The 27,898-nt window shown below is 36.5% G+C and overlaps 1 long non-coding RNA gene across 1 annotated transcript; it reads right to left on the bottom strand.

Annotated features, from left to right (window-relative positions):
• Positions 1–8,209: 8,209 nt before the first annotated feature.
• LOC108700186 lies at positions 8,210–12,042 on the bottom strand. Its single transcript, XR_001932962.2, has 2 exons — positions 9,496–12,042; positions 8,210–8,835 (listed from the first exon to the last, which is right to left on the bottom strand). It is a non-coding gene; the product is annotated as an uncharacterized LOC108700186 (long non-coding RNA).
• Between the last annotated feature and the right edge of the window lie 15,856 nt (positions 12,043–27,898).

Genomic DNA, 27,898 nt, shown 5'->3' with positions numbered 1-27,898 from the left:
GGATCATTTTTCCCATAAAGATGATTACCACACTAGAGACCACCCCTTTAGACTAGAGGGAAAAGAACTTTTAATATGAAGCAGCGTAGGTGGTTCTTCACAGTTAGTACAGTGAGGTTGTGGAATGATTCTGTTAATTCTTTTAAGAGTGGCTTGGATAATTTCTTGGGCAAGCACAATATAATAGGCTATTGTGATACTCAAATTTACAATTGGTATACATATTGGTATGTGCAGTTTATGTGCGTGTAGGGTGGAGGGTTGGTGTGAGTGTGTGTATGTATGGATGCTGGGTTTCACTTGAAGGGGTTGAATTTGATGGACTTTGGTCTTTTTTCAACTCATCTTAACTATATAACTATGTATTCTGCAAAGGATTTTTATATTGTGTTGGTTGTTGACTGCCTAAATGTTGCTGTTTTTTATCTTAATTCTGTTTGTGTTCATAAAAAAAATGAAATATATAATTAACAAACTGGTTAGTACCTAGGACCTAGGCTACAAACAGAACTACCCAAATGTCCTAAATCTTGTTAACCTGAAATTATTTAGGGAAGAATCAGAAGTAGTCTGACTTTTTGCACTCAGGCCTCAATTTCTTGGCAACAGTTTGATCAGGGCTTCTTTAACTGAGCATATGGTTACACATGTACTGTATGTAAACATGGGCCCAACAGTCATTCTGCCAAAGTACCAGAATGGTAATAGAGTTAATATTCACACCTAATTCTAACTCTGGCTAATGGTGGGGATGAGCCTCCCATTTGTAAGGTCATTAGGAATAATATATTTTATTATCATGTCTCTCTGTATTGAAGCCTACCTACAGTATTCTAGTCTGTGTCCCTATTAATACACACTGGGGCCTTCTTATTCCAAAAATGGATAGCATTATTTGTCTCCTGGGGCTAAGGTGAGAAGAGTTTAGTTGGTAAGGTAAGTACCCAAATTTGTGATTTGGGTAATTTTGAAGCCACTATGCCATCTTGATTCTGTCCATGTCATAGGGATCTGAGTAGGCCCATCCAAAAGGGGTCAAATCAATTTGCTGATAAAGTCCTTGCCGGGTTTTTTAAACCTTCCCTACAGATATTTACCCAATCCTCAGAAATTGGCTGGAAAGATGTGAAAATAAGCTCTATGCAAGTATTTATATTTAATTTGAAATATGTAACATTTTTCTAAAATAAACATAAGCTTCAGTTAATGCCTGTCCTTAAGTATATTTCTGTCTATTTTGTTTGTTTTAAAACATGGGGTCAGAACGCCAAAAATTGCTCCCTGCTTCTTTACCCACATTGTTGCCAACTGCAATGGTATAAAAATGATACACTTTTTATCTGAAAACACACAGCAACAGCAATGGATTTCAGCTTAAGGCGATGCTAGGTGCAGTGATGGTATATTTTTAGGTGAGAAAAACACATTGGGTAAAACATCAGAGAATTGAACAGGTTGTTGAAGTTATTTAACCTTATTCAAACAAGACCCTTTTCAGTTGTTAAACCCCTTTGTCCATAAAGTTGTAAGCTCAAGCGAGACGCGTCCTCTGCTCCCATTTAATTCTGTAATGTTTATGTTTTAATAAGAAACCCTGTTTGAAATAAATTATAGTACAGCACTAAGAAATTTGCTGGCACTATACAGTATAAATAAATACGAGCACGATGAAGAATCCAGTAAGTTATATTTTTTATTATACAGTGCTGGTCAAACTAGAGGTGTACTAAAAATTATACGTAGAAAGAAGGAACTCCTTTAAAACAAATTCATGTGACATGTAAATTAGTGGAGCGTTATTTTAATTATACAAAAAAAATTATGTTTGCAACAAAATAAAGTACATGGAAGTTAAACTCTCTAGTGACATATTTATATGTGACTACAGAAACATATTTTTTTCATTAATAAAGAGTAATTTTATGCAAAGAGTTAAAGAAAATATTGGAGAGAATTGTCTTTGCTTTAATAAATATGGTCGCTACCCCCTACTTTTTTCCCCTGTTGCTAGAAAATTATTACGTTTAGAGAATAAAGTGTGCAATTTGAGAAGCACATATTATACTTTTCAATACAATGTTTTGTTCTCGGTTACCCAAATGTGTAGTGAAGTAAAGGGAAATAAAGAAATATTGTATAAAAATATTTATGGGTGCATTGTATTTTTTTCTCTGCTACTTCCACTGTCAAGATCATATATAAATGGGTGAGCTGAATAGATCCAGCTGAATGTTCGTCAAAGTGCGGGCTTGCTTGAGCTAAATCCTTTAAGCGTTAACACTGTTCACACCATTTGGTCTTGAACTGATCCTATAGTGAGGTGTACACACCAATGACAATAAGGAGCCATCTGGCAGAGTTAACTCTGGACAAACAATGCCGGGCAGAAGTAAAAAGAAGGGCTATGGTTTTCACAAACAAGTGAAATACTATAATTTAGCACCTTCCTGCTTAGGCGAGTAAACAAACATTACATGCTCTTTAGCAAGGAAGAATGCAACGGTTTATTGACTGGCTGTGTTTGGGAAAAAAACTGATCAGATCTTATTAAAGACAACATCAAGAGAATCCAGACATTTTCCCTGGTCCTGTACTGTCAGGGTGATGTACTAGAAGTCTTTATTTCATTCAGCCTGGGCCTCTCACTGGTGCATTCTCCTGCTAGACAATTTCTCATGCTTTTCTCCTCACCTGCTGGGACCTTGATCAGGGAGAGAGTAGACAAGCAGCAGGGGACAATTAGAGTGGAGTTCAGACTTTGATCATTTGACCATATGTGAATACAACAGCTGACCACATGTTTGAAAAGACAACTTGCTTGAAAGTATTTAGGGAATAACAAAAGAGTGCATAGATACAGAAATCTACATTTTAATTATCTGCCATCATGCACCATACAGGCATTTTAACGCATTTAGTAAATGTAACAGAATCCAGTGTATTTCATTTTTAATGAGTTAAATGGAAAAAAAAGTTCCCATCTCTGAGCAGCATAACATTTAAGAAACAAATCATATAACATATTGCACATATTCTGAAAAAAATATTCAGGACATTTCTTTTAATGATGTATTGTTTAATAAATGAACATGAATCATGCATGATAAATTCATAATTTTTGATGCCAGGCAGTGCATATAATATATTCAATAAACAATCAGTTATAGTAGAATATTTTTTTTGCATTCTCCTTATCTATTCTAGCAATGTAAATTGCAAGTGGTAAAATATACTGTATGCACAGTTGCATGAAATTGCCTTGAACTATTAATTCTGGTGGGACTGTAACTTTCCTTATGGCAGTATCCTTAGGGGTGCTAAATGGCATCATACTCCACAGATTCCCTTGCTTTAACAGAAATTAGAAGTTTTTCTTATAGCCTTACTCTCAAAATTATCCCTGAAACTGAATTGACAAAATAATTTTGTGGATATACTTCCTATTGCCTTTACTGGAAAATGAGCCAGGGCTAAATTATCTAAAACATTTTTTTACTCTGTAATAATAAAACAGTAGTTCATACTACTAAGGTATTGTCATGTCTCCAGCATAAGCTGTCATCATGCTGTTGTATTTCATTGCTCCTTTGAAGAACTCCCTCCGCTGGACACTTGCTGTAATTGTGCAAGGTCACTTCCTGTTTTTGTTCTGCACCTCCACATGGCTTATAGCAGAACTGCATTTGAACTAATCAGGCTACCATACTCCCAACATGTGACCTAAAACAGTGCCTTTTCGGAGCTAGGACTCCATTTTACAGTCCATTGATATGGAAGAAGCGCACAGTTTCATCTTCTCCTCACGGTAGCATCGTTGGTAAGCAAATAGTTCCAAATCACTTCCACAGCTGCCAGCACCCCCTAGAGACATTGCTGCATAGACATTCATGCCAACTAGCATTTTCATGTTGCAGTTTATATAGTAAATAAAGTACCCCCCCCTCTTGTAAAATATAAGGATATTATAAGTTACAGAGGAGTTTCATGACCATATATAAACACGAGGCCGAAGGCCAGCATCCACACACACACCCCTCCCTCGCATGCTCGATAGAGCGTAAATGGCATTTCAAAGTGGCAGCCAGTGGGCATGCGCGGAAGGGCGCACACGCATTAAGAAGAAACTGCAGCCACAGCTTAAGGACACAAGGGTCCGGACAAGGGAAGGGCTCAGAAGAGGTACGTGCTTGGCGCCCCTCTGCCTTTGCTCCATATGCATGTGCCTCTTCTGACAGAACTTTATTTGCTTTAGTAGCACTTTTAGTACATTACAGGGTATATTTATTAACATTGAAGTCAAACATCACTGGTGCTGTTGCCCATATATTTCTATATTGTAGGTGAATGTTCAAATCTAATTGCTGATTGGTTGCTATCGGTGACATGAATGGTGATGTTTATCTCCAATGTTAATACAGCTAATATATTTATTAAGAGGTTCTGGGCCTCCATTATGGTCACAGAGAAACCTGGGACACAGAGAAATAGAGCATTTTGTAACTTTACAAAGAACCAACATACAGTAACATCTTTTTGTCTCTTTTTTTCTGCACTACAGATATACAGTAAATGTATGAGCCCTCAGTTTCATGATCACAGTTGGACAGAAACCTCTACATAAAGCCCCCAAAATCATGGTGCTCAGGATAAAAATGATTTACTGCTTTCAGTTTAAAGTGATAGTGTTATCAACATGTAAACGAAAGCTTTACTTTGAGGTTAGTTATCTTATACAAATGGTATGCATTTCAAGGAAAGAGGACTTTTCCCTAATCTGAAATGCATTCTCTAATCAGATTTCTAGCAGGATTCTGACCTTACATCCACACACAGATGCCACAAGTCACCAACTGTCACCAAGGACCAATAAATCTGATGTTATCTAATGTACATATGCATACTAATGCAATACATGGAGATGTCTATCAATGTAAATCATGGGGGGGGGAAATACTTTTATTTTAAAAAGTGCATAAGTACACTCATAAACAGACACACATATACATGGCCCAGGGATGGACAGTTCCAATATATAGCACATTCTCTATCATCCATATGAATTGAAACTTTGTTATGGATTGAATGCTTGGACAAAATACTTCAGGAAAGCTAGTTATATACTCTACCATTATTATTATTCATTTGTATAGTTGACATAATCCACACACTTTCAGACTATTCTGAATTGAGAAAGCCAGTCAATGTGTTTTGTATACATATATCAACTGATCAGAAATGCCACAGATCCCACATCATTGTATCCATTGCAATTGCATCCATCCATTGCAGCTTAAAATGTGTCTTTATTGCTTGTGTGATTTAGTTTACCAGCAGGTTTACCATTATGAAACATTTACTTTTATAAAGGTATGGGACCTGTTATGCTGAATGCTCAGAACCTGGAACTTTCTGGATAAAGGGGGGGAATGTAATACAATTCACAAAGAGAACATATTTGCAAATAAAAATGTGCATGTCACAATGTAATATTCTTCATTGAAGGTAGCGTAAACTTTTCGAGCAAACGTAACAACTTTTTAATTAAGAAGTTTTATTACATACACTGCACACTATCGCAAACATTCAAATTTGCAAACCTTATCCTACTGTCACGTGAGGAGCAAAGTGTTTCCAAAGGCAAAATTTTTCACTTTGCAAACATTTATTTACATTTTATTTTTTGCATTAGCGACCATTATTACATTCCCCAGTAAATTTGGATGTCCATACCTTATACCTATTACATAATTTAAACATAAATTCAACCCAATAGGAGTGTTTTGCCTCCAATAAGTATTAATTATATCTTAGTTTGGATCAAGTAGAAGGCACTGTTTGATTTTTACAGGTAACAAATATTTTTCAAAACTGTAATTATTTAATTAAAATGTAGTCTATGGGGGATGTCCTTCCTGTAATTCGGAGTTTCTGGATAACGGATTTCCAGATATTGTATCCCATAACCATAGAACTACTAATTATTCAATGCTCTGTACAGAGAAATTCATCCTTGCAGTGTTTTTTAAAGGTTTGCTGTGTGGGGCTCAGGGAAGTAATGGCATCCCAAGGCAACTTGGATTTGATACAAGAGTCATCACTAAGAATCAGGGGCTGCTTTGTGACTTAATCACTGACTAATACCTGTTATTAGACGTATAGGTTGCAGGGCTGGGATTATCTTGTGTATCGCATCAGTCTCTCTCTCTCTCTCTCTCTCTCTCTCTCTCTCTCAATTTATGTTTGAGAACTTACAAGTAGTCCATCCTCTGTTGCCTATGATCAGTAGTGTGCCCCTCACTAGCAGGCATGGTGTATCCTTTATATACACAATTATTTATATTATACATTAAAGGTATAAATAAGCAATACCTTATTCCTGTAATGTTTTTGCCTTGTCTTGCTGAAAACTGTCTTGTCCCAATATGGCAGCCCATTTTCATGATTTTCATTGCGTTGGGAACCAGAGGGTTAAAACTCATCCTTCCTTATGCATTGCGGAAAGTTGACTCTGGTAAGTGGAATGGTTGTACCTTTGCTGCTTGAAATCTTTTGTAGAAGCAAGTAAGAGCATTAAGGTCTCCTACAAAATGTCTTTGAAGATTTGTACTACAGAGAAAGGTTGATTTCTTAAGGTTTTAACATTTTTCAACTGCAAAAACTAAGAGATTTGAACATCAATTGCTACAGCCTTTTGTCAACAGTTATGTGCTAATAGAAGATGTGTCCAGTCTTTTTCAACTAAATCTTATAAGAGGGAATTAAATGCAGGGAATATCCAGTATGAGATGCCATCACAAGTTACCATGTGTTCTATACAATGGAAATGGGTAAATTTCACATTTCAGTCTTTTGTCCATTTGCACATGCACTATTTTCTATATAATTTAGAATTTGCATTGTTTAGGTGAGTTAAATGATTCTGCTGTGTTAGTTCAGGTGGTGTATTCAGACAACCACAGAAACTTCTGGTACATTTATTAGAACATGGCAGGCAAGATTGGCCTGCTCCATAATTTGCCTCAGTTTAGACAGGAAGGGGGAAACAGGAACAGGAATATGAATCATAAGGCAATGGCAAAACAGCAGGAATGGCCTTACTACAGGTTGCTACAGTTAACACTGGAGAAGAGATAAGGGGAGATATGATAACTATGTGTATATATATATATATATATATATATTTATATATATATATTTATATATATATATATATATATATATATATATATATATATATATATATATATATATATATATATATATATATATATATATATATATATATATATATATATATATATATATATATATACAATAAATAATAAGGTCTCTGATACTTTGTTTACCAGTAGACCTTTCCAGAAGACATAAGGGCATCCACTGATATTATAAGAAGGCCTATTCCATCTTGATATTCAGAAAGGGTATTTTACAGTGAGAGCTGTGAAATTGTGTGATAAATAAGATAGCTGCAAGGAAGGTGTTGACTGGTTTTATAGCAAAGGAAAATACAGGGCTACTGAAATTAGTTTTAAGAACAAAGTTGATCGAGGCACTTGTCCAACTGCCATCTTGGAGTCATGAAAAAAGGTTTCCCCTTTTGAAGCAAACTGCCGCGATAATTCACCAGTGTCACAAAATATTGGATGCGCGTCGGAAAAGGCAGTCCCGTCAAAACCGTCGCATTTCAACATTATTCGGACACCCATTGACTTTAATGCCATTGTAAAAATTGACACGGCATCAAAATTCGCGTTTCACACATCTATCGCCGTTTCGTGAATTGCACAGGAAATTCACAAATTTTTCTGTGAATCGAAACAGGACAAATTCGCCCATCACTACTTATGAGAAAGGCATTACTATAGAAATATTTGTGCCCTGTGACAAGGACTTTCAATAAATAGGGAAACCATCTATAGAAACTTCATATTGGTACACCATTGCAGAGGCCACATAAAACTGACAAGAGTATTCTAGTAGGATTCTTCATATCTGCAAGGAATATGAGCTGCAGTGGGTGCCCTCCCATGGTGCCATGACCATATCACCTTGCATTGTGGACCATGATGTACCACACTGCCACATCTGTGTTTTTTATATTACATGTCCAGGTTGTATATCTTCTCTGTATATACTAGTCTAGTAGCACTATTCAATGAAGTTATATATGAATACAAATGAACTGTGTGCAGTTATATGGGCTAAATGTGGTCCCAACCGAGCTACCCTTTATTATTTGTTTGGCTAAAATGTATCAATGGAACATCTGTTCATCATTTTTGTGAAGCAGACACCTAGAAACAGACATTTAACAGACATTTAAAGGATTAGGATAGACAGAAAGAGGAAGGGTGACGATAGATAGACGTCTCTGAATTAATGGGATACATGTTTCCACACAGATTGTAACTCACATATCTGTGACATTCTTCATTTGAAAATACGAGATTTCACAGCACAAAACAACTGAAAAGCAATCACTTGGTAGAAATGAATAAATGGGTAAGGCACGCAACATTTAGCTTTTCTCGCTGCAGTCACAGCACAGCAGGAAATCCAAAGCTTGACTCGCTGAACAGTCTGAAGTAACGAGAGATGGGAGACAGGAAGTGCTAACTCATACTGTGGCCAGGGCCGCCATCAGGGGGGGACAGGGGGGACAAGTGTCCCGGGCAGGGCTGCACTTTTTTGAAGATCCGGGCCCCCCTTGACAGCTCCGACGCAGGGCCGCTTGATCGAAGTCCCGAACAGCCGAATGCGAAAGCGCCGAACAGACGAAGTCCTGAAGCCACGGAAAGACCCGAAGTCATGAAAGGAGCCGACACTAAAGTCCTGAAGAAGCAAAAAGACCAGATGTCACGAAAACAGCTATAATTGAAGTCCTGAAGCCACGAGTTCAATTCTACTAACAGCGATGTGGGTTTTTTTTAATCCCCTGGCCACCAATGTTTTATTTTAATACTCTATAGGCCCCTGGTAATTTTTAAAAAAAAATATTTTATGGGGCCCCAATTTTTTTTTAACTTGTAAGGAGGGGCCTTGGCGCCAAAGTTTTTAAAAAATATATTTTCTGCGGCCCCAATTTTTTTTTCATTCAATAAATTCTAGCCAAGACAATGCTACAATGAGAAAGCCAGCATTTTAAATGGATATCATTAGTTTACATTCTGGTCACAGGAGTATGAGTGGAAAAGCTGAGGCAAGAATGGAATTATAATAGGGACAGTAAGCCTACTTGGAGGCCTATTAGCATAAAGGGACCCACTTAACTTAGCTTATATCACTAATATGGAATATGTAGTATTCCTAACTCACTTTGGGGCAGATTTACTAAAGAGCGAAGTGACTAAAGATGACTAACTGCTTTCAGGTACGCCGATTTACTAGCGGGCGCAGGTGTAACTTCGCTAGCGAAAGAGAAAGCCACTTAGTAAATGTACCCCTTTGTATTTTTTCGGCTAAGATTAATTGTCAGTGGTGCCCCCTTTTTACCTTTCCTCGGCGGTAGGTCATTCTCATGTCATCTTCCCACCATGGCAGAGCGAGCCATCTTTGCTTCATGCTTTCTGGCTTTTTAGATGGCTTCTATGAGGAAATGGCTTTAAAATAGTGCTTTCTGGCTTAGATCTAGGCACTACTGTATACTGAGTCCCCATCCTTGAATCATTGTGGTTATTACTCTTTAAAGAGCTTTATATTCTCATGGCTCATCAATACAATTAAAATGCATGGAAAGCTATTCATAGAAATAGTATGAAGACTTCAGAATATTTTTCTTTTTTGGCTCTCAGTTTAAGATACAGTTTGTTATATCATGCTTCTTTGTGTCTAAATGAATCCTACCTAGGTTTGATTTAGGCAGAGCAATGCTGCAGGCTGTAACCTCACAGTAAAAGCAAGAAACAACATAATACAAATAGTGTTTATGTTTCCAGAATAAATAGAACTTCAATTGGCAGGGTATTCAGTAAAGCTGCATAGGTGAGGACAATGTAGCCAGTCATGGTTTATTTATGTGAGACACATGGAATCGTGAGTAAGGTATTTTGCATAATCTATTTATTTTCCAGCTGTTTTAAGGCCTTTTAACATAGATAAAGTGGCTAATTTCACACATTTAACTTGGACCTGTACTTCACACTAAAGTGTGGATGCCTTCTGCATTCCGCAGTCTGAGCTGACTAAGTCTACAAGATAGTATAAATTAATTAGCATGGTACCAAATGCTAATGCTAATGTCTAGCCTTTAGAACCACATCTGCAGTGCCTAATAACAAACTGGACTCACATGAGAACATATTAGGTTTATGCAAAGGTCTCAAGTGTACATAAGCTATGCATTGCAGATCAGACTTTTATAGCAACCACATTGAGTGCATTCTTACTTCTTTAAAGGCTAGTTCCCAAATTGAGATTAAAGGCATCTAAGTCTCCATAAGAAAACTAGTTAATATTTAATTTTAGCAGGAACACTGCATTGAAAAATATATATTATAAAAATACATTTCTGCATAATACTCTTTTGTAAAACAATCATTGGTTTAATTATTAATGTATATTGAATCCTCCAGAATCATATCCAAAATTTCTCTCAATCTCATTCCTACAAGGCAGGGTCTTCCAACTGGTATATGTATGGTACATGTTAAATTTATAATAATTTTGTACAAATACCTGCCTTTTTGTGCTCTTATAATAATAATATAATATATAATAACATCTTAATATAGACCCCTGAGGTGGAGCTACCTAGTTTACTTTACCATGTAACTCTCCCTAGTTTCCTCCGGACTATAGTATCTTATTTGAAGGTGCAGGGCTATACAATGCCAGGCTAATCACTATAGCAGTCATAAAACAGTTGATTTGTTGGTCATTATGTCCCTACTACAGGAAATTCTGCTTACAGAGGTGCTTGAGATAATAAAATAAAAGAAACAAGCAAACACTGTGCATTATTTAAATGTAGACATAAGCAGTTGTCAAGAACTTAGCTCCTTGAGTTTTTTAGGATATGTATATACTGTATGTATATTTATTTAGTTAGTTAGTTAGTTAGTTAGTTAGTTAGTTATTTTATTTATTCATTAAAATAGGGGTCCACATGAACAGTATAAACATTGACTTAAAGCTAAATATACTTTAACTTGTAACTATTGCTGGGAAGCTGCCTGTCAGATTCATGAATCAGCAGGTAATGTTAGGTGTCTGGTCCTATAGATCCGCATACAATAACCGGCGAAACTCATTGCTCTCATGAAACATTGGAATTCCTTTAAGTTAAGGTATAGCAATTTGCACCTTAATTGTCTAAATGAATAGTGATGGGCGAATTTATTCGCCAGGTGCGAATTCGTGGCAAATATCCGCATTCCGCAGCCGACAAATAAATTAGCATCAAAATATATTTTATACCGGCGACAATTCCGATGCTGGCGAAAATTCTAGGCACCCATTGAGTTTAATGGGCATCGGAATTGTCGCCGGAGTCAGAATGCGCGTTTCTCAATTTTTCTTGCCTTTTCACGACTTTCGCTGGATCGTGAATTTTCCGGTGAAGAGAAACGGGAGAAATTCGCCCATTACTATAAATTAAGCACTATATATAATTGGAGGGATATGCAAAGATGCACTAAAAATATACATTGCTGCATGCAGGTTATTTTCAAATATAAATTTAATTTAATTTAATATGAACCGCTTTATCCTCTAGTATGAATGCAGCTCTCTGAAGAAATAAAGTGGCCCTCATTATGTTTCACTTTAATTTGGCTATTATACGGGTTTTACATGCCTGGACTAAAACACAGTCACTTAGTTGCATGGTGCTAAAAGGGGGGAAATGTAACACTTTCAGTGCCAAACAAGAAGAACCAGGAACGGAAAGTAAACGTGTTTTCCTCTATCTGTGGACAAATGCACACTAAGGGGCAGATTTATCAAGGGTCGAATTTCGAAGTGTAAAAAACTTCGAAATTCAACCATCGAATTGCATTACTTCGATATTCGAAGTCAAAGTTTTTTCTAATCGAATTTGGCCATATTCGGTCAAAGTAAAATCGTTCGACCGTACGATGAAATCCTTCAAATCAAATGATTCGAGTGATTTAATCGATCGATCATACGATTTTATTTCGACTTCTAAAAACTTAGCCAAATGTTGCCTATAGGTTCTAGGAGGTCCCAATAGGCTAATATAGCAATTCGGCAGGTTTAAGATGGCAAAGTGTCAAAGTCGAACTTTTTTAAAGAGACAGTACTTCGAAGTCAAACTTTTTTACTTCGAATCTAAGTCGAATTTAGGCCTATTTGATGGTCGAAGTACCCGAAAATTAGTTAGAAATTCGAAGTTTTTAAATTTGAAAATTCACTGCGACCCTTAGTAAATGTGCCCCCTAAAATGTAATTCAATTTGCTGGTATAATTCTGCACATTCCAAGAGATGATATAAAGGGTCTTTTGCAGTTTACCGGACCGTTAAGTATTATAACAAAACTGGCAGGAATTAGCACTTATTGCTACCTAGCCATACCAGTAAGGGATTGAATATATCTAACAATGCATTTTGGGAATAAAACATACATTTCACTCAAACAGCTTAGCTGTATTGTATTTTGAAATGCTAGCTTGATTTTACTATTAAATACTGCAATATAAAGACAGACAAAATAAAAATGCATGTACATTCCATATTAAGTGTTAGTAGGGATACACAAATCAGACATTTTATAATTGTGGATTACTATGAACTCATTAGAAGGGGTAATGCAACAATTAAACTTAATTACTCACCTAGGAAATCTAACAGCAAGGGCACTTTAAATCACCTGGGTGCACCTAGCACATTTAAATGCTCTTGGCATAAATTTACTTTGTTCAACACAGAAACAAACATTTCATAATTCCATGTGAGTAAATAACAAAAGCCATTTGACAGCTACGTCCCACCTTCCCCACGTAGGGGGTTTAAAGCATCTCCAAGGATTTTTTTTTAACTTATGCAAAATCTACTTCTTGACTAGAGAATGGGAAACAGGAAATGCAATGTTGTGTAAAGTCCAGACTGAGAGTCAGAAAAAACAAAGGAGGCTGGGTTTTTGCTAGCAGGAGGCTAACTGCATTCTTTTGTTAAATATTAACATAAAATAAGGCAGTAGAAATGGATGTCCATCAGGAGGATAAATAAGAACTTAGTGCATATTTTAAGAACAAAGGCATGTCTCATTTAAATTACTGAAGAAAAATAATCAGGAATGCCATTTGTAGCACAAAGCTCGTGTGGATATGATTGATTTGTGAGTAGAATGCCATTGTTTAAACTTGAAAAGTTGGGGAATGTTACATGGACAAAACAAGCAATTTACCATGTCAACTGATTAATTAAAAGCCCTTCAGACAATTGAGTGAATTAAACTTTAAAGTTCTTTTCATTTTTGGAAACTGGTAAACTTATTTTTTCTGCATATCAAGTAAATATCCTAATTCATGAAATAAAATAGACACGTTATGTTAAAAAGTATATATTAAGATATTTATACTGTTTTATATGCATGTTTTTATACACCAGACCATTTCCAACCTAAATTAGTCATTAGATACCACAGCAGTGCAAGCAGGGATAGCCACAATGTTCAAATGCCTTTCCCAACATGTCATTGCTTTATGCTCAAAATGAAAAATGCTCTGCCTGTGGCAGACTCAAGTGGTGACAGACAGGACTCAATTCAGAATGCAAAAATTCAGTCCTCATTAAACAATGAACCCAAACACTGGCACAACCTGGCAAGCATTCCTACACAAGCGGTGACGAGCAACCCAACCTTCTTGAACACTCACTTTAAGGGAGGGTGTGTAGGATAATTTCCACTGATTAACATACAGGTTAAGAGGCCTATGGTTCCTCTCACAGTCCTAATATCTTTTTCAATCCTGACCTCACTTTATGCAGTGCCTCATCCTTCTCCCATCAAACCACGTCTTGCCCAACCATCAACTGAAACTTGTCTGAAGTTCCTAACACCAAGGCTCCTTTTTCTTGAGCCCAGTTCTGTGCCCATGTGTGTCCCTCTAACATTTTTAAAGGACACCTATCATAGGAAAATGTTTTCCCTCTCTGGAGGTCAGGTCTAGTAGAGCCTGCACTGCATTTTTGGACTGTGAATAATGTTAATAATGAAGGGAACCCCAGCATTTTTATGACCACACATTTTGGCTTTATTAGCCTGAACCTGCACCAGTTGGGTAAATACTTTGCTATGATAGGAAAATTGGGAAGGGCATGTGAAGCTCAGAAGAAATTTTGGAATAAGTCTTGGTTGACAATTGAAGGAAAAATGAGCAGTAAGTTTCAGGTAAAGGATGTTAGTATGCCAATTCAGTTTGAGATGAGGGTGAAATAAAATGAGAGGTGACTAAATAACTTGAAGGGGAGGATAAGTTTGTGTACGTGTGTTTGTGTATAGGAGGGTGGATTGAAATTACAGTGAATTGGAATGATGGGATGGAATAGAGATGAATGGACATTAAACTCAGAGGGATATAAAACAGTAAAACAGAGAAGATGGATAATCAGGCCAGGATCAGTTAAGGAGATTGATGATGGGGGGGGGGCATCCAGCATGCAAAGTGTAACATACGGGAGGGAAAACATTTAACTGACAAAACTGAGGCCCAACAATAAGATACACTGAAATGTATTGAAATGAAGTACCTAATGACAAAGATATTAACATATAAATATACGTAGTGTTTATGGTAGTGCTACAATTTCCATTGACTGGATATCTGGATATTCTAAAGACAATGCTGTGAACATTTGGACTGTGACAAGAACAAAAGTAGCAGCAAAACAACTAGAAAAAAAGAGGATATTTTATAGTAGGGAAATATTTATGTTATATTATAATTCAATATATATATTTTATTTATTTATATATATTTGATGTCCCCATCATTTGTGGTGTTCCCAGTTTTCATTTTAAAAATATGAAATATTGAAGTCATCAGGTAATTTAAAAAAGGAAATCATTTGGGAATGCTTTGATAAATGTTTTTCTTTTTGTAATTGGTATTGTATTGTATTTGTTCCTACACATATATTCACAACTGTTTCTACATAGGGATCCAGTCATCAGATCACTACTTTATAAATCCAGGAAGATCTCCTTTAGTGACAAAGCTGTTGCAAATACTCTGCCATTCTATGCAACTGCCTGACAATGTGGGTGCTTCCTTAAGGCAAGATTTAGGGGGTCATTGATCAAAATCTGAATTTATCTCACTATTTATGGAAAGCCACTCCAACCAAATCCGCACAGACTTTTCCCCCCTATTTATAAAAACATTTTCCCTAAATATTATTGTGCGGGAAAAGTCCCGATAAAATGATTTAAAAAAAAAAAATCTGAATCTGCATTTCTCAGATTTGACGCCCCGAATACCGCAACGTTTTCAGATTTGATGCCTGAATACAGCAATTTTTTCAGAAATCCAGCGCAAATCAGGATATCTCTGGGATATCTGCCATTAACCTTTACATGAACTCGGCAGGTCTGAGTTGGAGTACTTTTTTATTCTGACTTTTAACACCATTGGGGTTTTTTATAAATCACGAAAAATTTTAGATTTTTTTTCTATGAAAAAAATGGTGGTTTTCTCCTTTAAAAGTCTAACCATAAAAAATGGAACTTTGATAAATAACCCCCTTAGTGTACCAATATAAAAATTAATTGGGGAAGTACCTGATTGGAAAGCTAAGTAAGAACAAATATCAATAAAATTAAAGTTGTAGCCGGACTAGTTGTTTTTTGTTCAGTGACCCAATTTGAAATTTGAAAGCTGGAAAAGGAAGGCAAATAATTCAAAAACTTTTATTTAAAGTTTTATTCTGGCATATTAGGTAAATTATGCAATACAAAACTGCTTAAAGAGAATTATGTTATGCTTTTCTTTCTGGCCTTCACTAATCAAAAGTCTACATTAACCAAATATCTACAGCATAGCTCTACAATAACTAATGGGGGGAAATAATAAAGTTTGTTAACAGAAGAAATATGGGCAATATGAATCTACAAAAGTATTTTAGCAACCCATCCACCAGTGTGCATGTAAACTAAAAAAAGTCATTATTATTTGTGCAAAATTCTACCACCTTTTAGTAGGTTTTAAAAAAGACAGTCTTTTTAAAATGTAAAGACTTCTCATTTATGTTTCTGTTTATTAATGTTATAGGCTGATAATTCTAGGCTGATTTTAGTTCTAATTGCAAAAGTTCAATACATCACAACTTGAAATGTTAATGTTCTTTTTTCAAATGACAAATGAGAAATGAAATCAAAACAAGTAAGCATTACTGCTCATTCTTTTAAGAAAAATTAAATCCACCTTATTGCATGTTTATATACATATATTTATTTATATATATTGTACTGGATTGTAGCTAAGAGGAAGCAGCGGACATGCCAGTAAACACTGGAACAAATGTGACATTGTAGATAAATATCTCAGATATAAAGCAATCATTGCATATTGAGTTTAAAGTACTACAGATAAAAGTGGTGAGGAGGAAGAGTTCTTGTTGATCTAATAATACTTGTTTGCACATTCCTTGAGGCTATGCATGATGCATAATAGGATTTCTATGGGCCACAGCAACAAAAGGTGTAAAGTGTCCTTTCAGTTGCAAAATGTACTCGTTTATTCCCTTGGTTAAGGAATGCAAATTTAAAGTGATTTTTGTTAGCTGACAAGAAGTCCCCCCCCCCCTACACACAGTCTTAAAAGTCCAGGGTAAAGTTCATAATGATGCGAAACACGATTATATTTGCCAGTAATTAAAGGGAGTTCAAGAAGCGTTAGCTAAAAAAACTTACTTTTAAACCCTAAGTGGCAGATTTACTGAAAAAAATTCGAAACTTTTTCTAAGTCTTTACACATCGAATAAAAATCTTTCGATCGTACGCTAAAATCATTTAAATCGTTCGTTTCGAACGATTTCATCGTTTGATCGAACGATTTTTATTCGATAGTAGGATTGCCAAATTCGGTGAAAAAACCTCGAATTCGATATTTGAATTCGAAATTTTTCAATTCCATGGTCGAATTTTGAAGTTTTTTGTACTTCGAAATTTCGACCCTTGATAAATCTGCCCCTTAGGGTAAGATTTAATAGCAATCGCCTTAGTAGTCAAAAGGGTTGGAGAAACAGAGCTCATTAGTAACTGGTAAATACATTTCTGTACATATGAATGCATATCTGATATTCAAAAATGAATATGTTCTCATGTGAAAGCTGAACCAAACAGAACTGGGATCCTAGTTTTGATTAGTGATAATCCAGTTTCGCTTCACCAAAGAATTCACAAAACTCCGTAACAAATCGCGAAAAATTTATGAAATCCATTGAAGTCAATGGTCGGCAATTTTTTTTTTATGCACACAACAATTTTTTCTCACTTGAAAAGCATTAAAGTCAGTAGGTATTTTTTCTTATTGCAACTTTTTTGTCTCTGTGACTTCTTTGTCCAAGTGCATTAAAGTCAATGGGCGTCAAAGTTTGTACGAGCAACAATTTTTACGTGCACAACATTTTTGCTGCAGTTTTGCAAAAAGATTCGTAGTATGGAATTTCACCGCAAATCCATGCCTGGTGAATAAATTCACTCATCACTAGTTTTGATAAGCAATCTGGACAGCATTTGTATAGTCCCCCCCTGTGTCTGAGTGGGTTGCTTCGAGGTACTCTAGTTTCCTCCCACACTCTAAAAACATACAGTCAGGTTAATTTATAGATATATAGATTGTAAGCTGCTATATGTCAATATGTGATTAGTGAATATCTCCCTGCTATATAAATGAATAATAATAATAATACACATCAGTAATATAAAATGTATTCTAACCTAAAATTTTGATAAACACAAGCAGATGATTATAGACAAGTTCTAATCAAAACTACTGACATCTGTGTATTTGTAAAATCAGTTGACCAGTGCTTGTATTGGCAGGTATAGAATCTCTGTAGCTCCTGATCTGGTCCTGTTGGCACCATCTAAATCACTCCATCTATTGGCCAATAAGGCATATTGTGTGTGTAGCTAAAATGGGCTACACGCAGTATATTATCCATTTCAAAGGATCTTTATGTAATATGAAGGGACAAACCTTAAGACTACTATACATATTTAACAGGTTTCTATATATATATATATATATATATATATATATATATATATATATATATATATATATATATATATATATATATATATATATATCATGGATATAGTATCCAACATTCTTGGCATCTGTTTTCCAATTGAGGGATTTTTTTCTGCAATTTGGATTGCCATAGCTTCAAGTCTATTAAAAACATTAAATAAACCCAATAGGATTGTTTCTTTCATAGTTTGCAAGTATAAGGTATTGTTTTATTATTACTGAGACTTTTTAAAATTTGCCTTATTTATTTAAAATAAGCACTATATATGTACTAAAGACATTTTTGGATATCTGGTTCCCAGATAAGACATGCCATACCTGTACCTGCAAAATACTTTTTTTTTTTAGTTACAAACAGTAAGTGCAGTCTGCAGCTCATTGTTAAACTCTACAGTACTATAAACACTGTTCTGTTTTATTATTTTTAGTTAATTATTAAATGAAGCATGGGTATAGCACAGATACAATATATGAGAAACCACACTCATAATAAGTCTGGCTGATTTAAATGTGTAATCACTCAGTTGTTTTGCAATGCAGAAATCTAAATAAATGTGGGAAATAAATGTGGGTCAAATGAACACAATCATATTGATTTCTCAGAGGGGCCTCTAAACAGGGACCAAATGTGTGTGAATATTTTGCATATATTAATCAATCCTAGTCTGAAATGCACCTGAAAATGTTTCCTTTCATAGAAAAATGTTGCCTGAGTTCCTCATTTATCTATCTGTCTTTATTGATCTATCTATCTATCTATCTATCTATCTATCTATCTATCTATCTATCTATCTATCTATCTATCTATCTATCATCTATCTATCTATCATCTATCTATCTATCTATCTATCTATCTATCTATCTATCTATCTATCTATCTATCTATCTATCTATCATATATCTCTGTCTCTTTTTTTTTTATATATCCATAATATGACATATGGAAAATGTAAATATCTCAGTTAATATAAGATGCTGCATTTTGGTGTGCATGAGAAATTTCAGCAAGAAATCTTTATGAATTCATTTTTGAATTTGAATGTTCATGTTTCTCTTTAGTAGCTTACAAGCAAGCCCAAACCCAAAATATGTTTATCTGTGCAAACATACACTTTATTAATATGCAAGTTTATTGCCATATTTTCACATTATTCCTGCTATTTTGGTGGACCAAAAAGATAATTTATTATATATTAATATCATGTTCTTCAGTATGTCAAATGCACATTTTTTATGGGTTTCAGATGTGATGTTTCAATAGACATTTATCAAAAACCTAAAAAAAAAATGCGTAGTAGCAGTAAAAACCAAATCAAGTAAATAGACAGATCCATGTACAAAATGTTGGCTCGAGGTTCCCAAATAATTAGATTTAACTAAAATAATAATACTTAAATGGTAGTAACTTTAGTTTTTTCCTCTACGCTTAAAAAGGTTGACAAATATTTAACTGAATCAATATCAGTCCATTTTCACTGCAAATATTTTTGAGTTTTCTATTCCAATTTCATTAAATAATCAAAATAAAAATGAAATAAAATAGAAATGTAAGGTAGATAAATAGATCTTTAGTGTTTACCACTGTTTTTTTTTTACTATTGTTTGGCTATCACTAGTCAAGCACAGCTTTAGAGAGAGAGCTCTGATTCATAGTGGAACTGATCCTAAGCTACACTCCTGTGTCATCTATACACTCATGACAGATTTCAGTTATTTGTCACAGGAGTGAAGTGACTAAGTGACAACTCATGAATCACACAGCATCCAAATGTATACAGTAGTCACACATTACTGGCTATTTTTTTTCTGACACTGCTGGGAATTGACACCCTCAATATATCTTCTTGGTGATTCATGGCCAGAACATTAGACAAAGAAACCTAAAGCTATGGGCACAATACCCAGTATATTAAAACTCAGAGATTATATGGGACATTCACTAAGAATCGTATCTGCTTCGCCGCTCTTCACCGCACTTCGCCAGGCGTATTTTCGCCAGCGCTCCGCAAATTCACTAAAATCCGAAGTTGTGCTCAGGGGTAGCGCAAGGTTGCAAGGTTGTGAAGTTGCGCTAGCGTTGATTCGCAAAGCAAAGTTACGCTAGCGATGGTTAATTTGCATATGGCGCCATATTCAAATTTCAATGGAAGTATTCGTAGCAGCACTACACAAGCCTGGGAAACCTTCATAACATCAAATAAAATTTTTATTTTGCCCTACACATGTGCCCACTGTATAGTTAAGTTGCCATGAGTTAGGAAATGTAGGGGGGAAGGAGGGGAGCCCCAAAAAAATGTTTAACTTTTTTTGAAGCAATCCCTATCTACTCTATTGCGCTTCGCCTGGTCTGAGGTGGCGAAGGAAGTCTGGTGTAAAAGGTAGCGTTCAGAACAATGCGCGCGTTAGTGAATTTGCGTAGTTAAGTCCGTTGCGCAAATTCGCCAGGCGTAAGGGTGCGAAGTTACACTAGAGAAGTTACGCCAGCGTCCGTTAGTGAATTTGCAAAGTAACGAAAATGCCCAATGCTAGCGAATTCACGCTAGCGTTAGGCGCTTCGGCGCTTAGTGAATTTGCCCCTATATGTTAGGGTAGCTTCCATTACTCAGTTACGTCATACATGACCACAGTATCTTATTTACATAGATGAATATAGAAAACATTAAAGCAATTTAAAGATAAAGGACCACACCCACATTGCTGACAAACCTATATTAATATTGATTTTGACACTGGGCTTTTTTGACATAAATGCTGTGTTGCACATGTCCCATCTTGTGAAAATGGTGATTTTTTTCCCATAGTCAGCAAAGTCAAGCAAGTTGTTTTTTCTATGATGCACATTGTTGTTTTAAATATTTCATTATGTTCAGTGTTCAGCATTGGCCTTGCCAGCAGATGTTTAAAGAAAAAAAAAATCAGAATTGCATTAATAACATATATTGTAGTGGAATTCATTATAAGGCTTTTGTCTTTTAAAAATCTCATTATATTAATATTTGAAGTCATTTGGCCAAAAGGAATAGAACCTGCTGACATCAGGGATGTTGTGTAAACTGGCAAACTTTAAAACTAATCTTTTCTCTGAAGTTACTTTTACGGTGTTGAACATATTTACATTTTAATGAAGAGGATATTCAGTTCACCCGATGATAAGTCAACCACAGAAAACCTGAAACAGAAAAATAAAAAAACGATCTTGGCCAAAAAAATTGTGTTGTGTGGGTGGATGCATAAAAATATTTCTACAATGTATATTTAAATATACTTACATAACCAATATATACAGATGGAAACACAATGAAGAGAAAGGAAAGCATTTCAATAAAAACAGATATCCATCATGTACAATTTAACTTGATGAGAGCAATTTTCTCACTGATATTAAAAATAGAGAATAAAGCAAAGCTCTTTTGTCACAATAATTCTCACAATAATGGTACGAGCAACAGTCACAAAGTGATGGTTTTTAATAACATAAGTGCAAATATTCAGTAAGTCAAACAATCCAGAGGCACACAGAGCTGATGCAAGTAAGGAACACCTTGTTTATTAAGTTGCACTGCACTTCCACAATAAACGTGCAAGGTGTTCCTTGCTTGCATCAGCTCTGTGTGCTTCTGGATTGTTTGACTTCTAGACTGGATTTAGGGTTGCCAGACCTCTACCATTGTGCACCAGACAGCATTGTATTTATCTTCTACAAGGGTGTGCGAGAGCCAGATCCCTATTGGGCAAATGTTCAGTAACCGATACAAGTCCATTAAAATTTTGTTTTGACCAGCTTAGTTGTACTAAGTGCAGTCTCTTCTACATCAATGTGATCATACTATTTCCTATTTCAAAACCAATGGTATTATCATTGGTGCATGTGCTTGCACTAGATTTCATCAGTCTGGAATAGAATGTCTAGTCCAAACTAGTATGTGCCCAGACGTTTGTAGTGTTAGTGGTCAGTCTTACATCAGTGCAGTTTGAACATTCACACATTTTAAGTTGGCAACTGACCCACTGCACTTTCTTCTAGAGATCTTTGTGAGAACATTTATGATATATAGAATTAACTACTTTAAAATGGTCTCCCAGAAACACTAGTTAGCATATTGTGACCTGGTAGACTTAGATTAACTTTGTTACTTGTCTTTAAGAACATTTAGGGGCTGATTCACTAAATTCGAGTGAAGGATTCGAAGTAAAAAAAACGTCGAATTTCGAAGGTTTTTTTGGGCTACTTCGACCATCGAATGGGCTACTTCGACCTTCGACTACGACTTCGAATCGAACGATTTGAAGTAAAAATTGTTAGACTATTCGACCATTCGATAGTCGAAGTACTGTCTCTTTAAAAAAAACTTCGACCCCCTAGTTCGGCAGATAAAAGCTACCAAAGTCAATGTTAGCCTATGGGGAAGGTCCCCATAGGCTTGCCTAAGTTTTTTGATCGAAGGATATTCCTTCGATCGTTGGATTAAAAGCCTTCGAATCGAATGATGATTGAAGGAATAATCCTTTGATCGTTTGATCGAATTTTCTGCGCTAAATCCTTCGACTTCAATATTCGAAGTCAAAGGATTTCAATTCCTAGTCGAATATCGAGGGTTAATTAACCCTCGATATTCGACCCATAGTGAATCAGCCCCTTAAACTATCTTAAGGCTCCTTCATTGCTACCAGTGAGTGCAGAGGATCAGTTGTTTGTTTAAAAATTATGTTAAAAAATATTTATGTATATATTCATATCTTGTTCACAAACTAGTTTGGTTTTAAGATGGTTATTAAATTAACCGATCTCTAAAACTCAACATGCCATCATGACTCATCAAAACAACCTTATTTGTCACTTGCTATTCTTTTAGAGTGTATGTTCTAGATTCCAAATTGTTTTTAGATTAGTAGTTAAGCTCTTATGGGGGAATGTAATAAAAATTGTAAAGAGAAAAACAATTTGCACAATTAAGAATACAAATTTGCATTTCACAATGTAATTAATACTTTTAAGAAGTGATTGAAGGTGTCATAATGTTTTGGAGCAAACATACAACTTTTTCAGTAAGAAGTTTTATTAAAGTCGCTATATTCAACTATAAAATTTGCAAACCTTCTTCCAATGTTGGAAGAGGTCGCTTAAAGGTTTCCGGGTTCGCAAAGCTATATTAAATTCGCACAAAGGAAAATTTGTTCACACAAAGGCAAAACTTTTCACATTGCAATATTTTTTAATTACTAGCTTTTATTACATTCCCCCATTACTGTTTTATTTAATAACCCTTTATTTGCTAATAATTATAAGACCCCTGTTTGCTGTAAAGCACTGTGTAACTAACTCTCACTATTTTAAATAATGGACAATATTGATGATGTTCAATTCTTTGTTTGTTAAGATGTTTGTAACATGAAGGCTGTTTAATATGTAGTAAACAATTTACACGACACTCAGTTATCTGCTGCCTATTTAGTAATTGAATTTTGATTATTTTTCCCAAAAATTTGATGATGATCAAATTATTTTGATGAGAGAGAAGTTAAAGGCGAGAAACAGAAAGTGGGAAGAGAGATAGGCAAAACAAAAGGAAAACAATCCAAAAGTTAGAGATAGAAAGAAAATAGAAACATATTTTTATTGTTCTGTAAAAAATATGTACTGTATATATTCATATGTTGTTCACAAACTAATTTTTATTGAGAAAAATCCACATATTTCATGAAACAAAACTGATCAAGTCAATGAAACTCATAAACAAATCTTGTACATTTGAAAATAAAATATATAGTCTCCATTAGAGAATTTGGTCATAATGAAACATGTGAATGCATGATTGTGTTCTGAATAAATTCAACTGCTTCATAAATATTGACCTTAGTGCTAACCCTATCATGGAAATCACATTCTACTTCTTATTATGAATGCACCATGATATATTTTAAATAATACTGTATATTTTAAAACCAAGAAGTGAGGATTATTGTAAATTAAACAATGTACTGACTTGTCTGCTACAATTCACTAGTCATGTGTTGGCCTGTATAAATTTACATTATAGATTTGTTTTTATTTTGGTAAATTTTTATTGTCATTGATATCATTTTTTTCATATATATTTTTATATCAGAGTAATCGCACACTGTGCTTCTTTTAGTATTTTGAGATACAAATCACTGTATTGTAGCATAACCTCAGTGATTGGTGATTACTATGAGACAATGTCCGTGAAATTCCTGTGTCACAAGGCTTATTACTTATTATCGGTTGGTGTCCGAGTTGGGGCCTGCTTTTTTCAGTTGATGCCTTTCTCCCAATAACACTAAAATACAATTCAATATAAAAAGGAGTATGCTGACCCGTCCATAAGCTACCGGACAACATGGGGAAGTTAAGAAAGCGCCCGTCACCGCAAAAAATGACGGCCTTTTACCCGAAATCCGGACCGCAACCCGATGCGTGTCACTCCCTCCAAGATGGCGCCGACTCTGGCAGTAACAGCCCCACACGCGCAGCTCCAGAGGCAAGTGCAGTATCACAAGCACACGCAGACACGCTATCCCCCACAAGCCATAACCCTGCCTATACTAAAGGGTCTACTTACCTCGCTAAGGTCAGATCTCCAGGCAGACTTCAAGGGCGCCATTGCAGAGCTCCATAAGGAGGTGGTGCAGATAGGGGACCGGACTGACCATCTGGAAGGGAAAATGGCGGAGTTAGTGAGCTCCCACAATGAACTGATAGATTCCAATGCAGTGCTCGAGCGGGAACTCTCCCAGCTGCACAACAAAGTCGCTGATTTGGAGGACGGAAACAGGAGGAACAACATCAGACTGAGGGGAGTCTCTGAACAGGTACTGATGGCTGACCTGCATTTATATCTCAACAGCATGTTCCAAGAACTGTTTCCAGACATGAGTCCCGAGCTCCTACTAATAGACAGAGCTCACCGACTCCCTAAAAACAAAAATGCTCCCCCTAATGCACCCAGAGAGGTGATTTTGCGACTGCATTTTTTCCACGTTAAAGAACTCACTCTAAAGGCCTTTAGGGACAAGCAGGGAATACCTGAGAAATACAACATGCTTCAATGCTATCCAGACCTCTCAGCCCACACGATGAAAAAACGTAAAGAATTTCTTCCAATCACCACAGTGCTGAGAGAGGCACAGCTGCCCTACAGATGGCTGTTCCCGGTGAAGATCAGGGTCGTTTACAATGACACTCCTTATATTATGGACACGCCACAACATGGGGCCCGACTATTGCAGCAATGGAATCTTCTGCCGACTCAAGACAAGATGTCACGACCAACCACTAAACAACCTAAGATCCCGCAGGACTGGCAAGTACCCAGTAGGGCACACCACAGACCATCACCCTGCCAGGAAACCCCCAGCCAGGATCAAGTGGATGGCACTGATAATACCTGAAGATATATGCCAATTTAGACATTATCAAGACCCCGAGTGAGGCAACATGCTCCACGCCTGACAACGCTCAGTTAAACATGACTCTATTGTTATTTTTTCCTTTTTTGGTTTCCCCGTACACAGGAACTCCCACTGTTAACTGGATCTCCCCCCCCGACTATGGCTTCAAAGTGCACGACATTGCACGTTTCCACCCTGGCGACACGAACATCATCTTGTGGCACGGACCACCGCCTAGAAGCCACCCTCTTTGATACTATTTATAGTATTGCTGTACTTAAGTTTGTTTGTATTGATGCTTTTCAATTACTGTTACTGATGCTCTTCTCTTTTCCTAACTTTTCTGCTCTTTCCTCCCCTACCTCTCCCAACCCTACCCGAGGTTTGATGACCCCCACTTGGAGTGTGCTACAGATCACTACAAGCAGCCCTACTGCGGAAAACCACATACCCTGCTGCTGGCCACAAGAGCCCTGCTTCACCAACCGCCTAACAGTGAGTACCATCAACCGACACTGCACACATTCAACACCACAATGGCAGTTACTGTTACCACATTAAATGTTAATGGGCTAAATAGCCCGAACAAAAGATCCCACTTACTACTCTGGGCTAAACAAACAAAACCATCCATACTGTGCCTCCAAGAAACCCACATCGCTAGAAACCAACCTAACAGATTAAGTTGCAAGGACTACCCACTACAATTTTATGCAAACAGCCCCGTGAAGAAGAGAGGAGTTGCGATCTGGTTTCATTCCTCTGTCGCACCCCGAATACTCAAACAACAAGCAGATCCACAGGGTAGATACATCATCGCAGTGATCGAACTACATGATCAAATCTATACAGTAGCATCGGCCTATGCCCCGAATACAAAACAGTCCTACTTTTACCGTACCTTCTTTCGAACCCTGAATAGATTGAAACAAGGCAGAGTCGTAATAGGGGGCGACTTCAATATTCCTTTAGCTCATGCCATGGACACCAACTCGGCAAACATCCACCAGCCTAGAAGGGAAATGCTCGCCCATGCCCTAAATTTAAAGAATCTCTTACATAAACATAATCTATTTGATGTCTGGAGATCTTCGCATCCAACAGACAGAGACTATACCCATTATTCTCATTCACATGCAAGATATGCTAGATTAGATTACATATTTACAGACAAAGACACCCTTCAAGCTGTTACTGATATACGAATTGGGCTGATATCGTGGACTGACCACGCACCTGTAACTATGACCAGTAACTTCAATGAAGCCATACCATTCACTACGCACTGGAGATTAAATGAATCACTGCTGCTCAACACAGATATCACTCAACACTGTTCTCGCACACTACAGGAATACTTTGCCCTCAATGCCACTGGTGAGGTCCCGACGCCTATAGTTTGGTGTGCACATAAACCAGTTCTTAGAGGACATCTCATAAAATTTGGTTCAATCATTAAAAAACAGAGGGAACAGAAAAAGCAAGAACTAACGAAATTGCTACTGGATCTGGAAACACAAAATAAGGCGCAACCCAACAAGCAAACCACTCAACAACTCAGGGCGGTTAGGGCACAATTGTGTGAGATCGATTTGACTAAAATGCATTACCACCTTCAAAGGTTACGCCTCACCCATTACACAAAAGGCAATAAAGCCTCCAAATTGCTTGCGAACCTTCTCAAACAGAAACAGAGGCAACAAGCCATAGATCATCTGATAGACAAAGGTGGTGGAAAAATCACCAATCCCAAGAAGATAGCAGATACGTTTGCAGAATATTATGCATCTCTATATAATCTACGCCATGACGTGTCAACTCCACAACCAGTACAACAAGCTATTACTGATTTTCTGGACCGAGCCAACCTCCCACAAGTATCACCACCGCAATTAGCCGTATTGAATGCCCCTATCCTGCCCAAGGAAATCCAGGTGGCGATCGAGACCACCCCAACAGGGAAAGCCCCAGGCCCGGACGGCCTATCTGCTATCTACTATAAAACCTTCAGTCACATCCTAATCCCTCAACTAACGCAACTCTTTAACCACTTCTGTCAGCATGGTAACATACCAGATGAAATGATACAGGCTACAATAACGACTATCCCCAAACCGGGCAAGACTCCGAATCATTGCCCTAATTTCCGACCAATATCATTGTTGAATGGGGATATCAAACTGTATGCGAAAGTGTTGGCGAATAGACTTAGAGAAATTCTGCCGAGCATCATTCATAAAGACCAATCTGGCTTCACTGTGGGGAG

This window comes from Xenopus laevis, chromosome 8S (assembly GCF_017654675.1).
Source record: "Xenopus laevis strain J_2021 chromosome 8S, Xenopus_laevis_v10.1, whole genome shotgun sequence".
In the NCBI taxonomy this organism is placed as follows: domain Eukaryota; kingdom Metazoa; phylum Chordata; class Amphibia; order Anura; family Pipidae; genus Xenopus; species Xenopus laevis.
The sequence above is the reverse complement of the archived record's forward strand: the minus strand, read 5'-3'. Positions and strand labels throughout refer to the sequence as shown.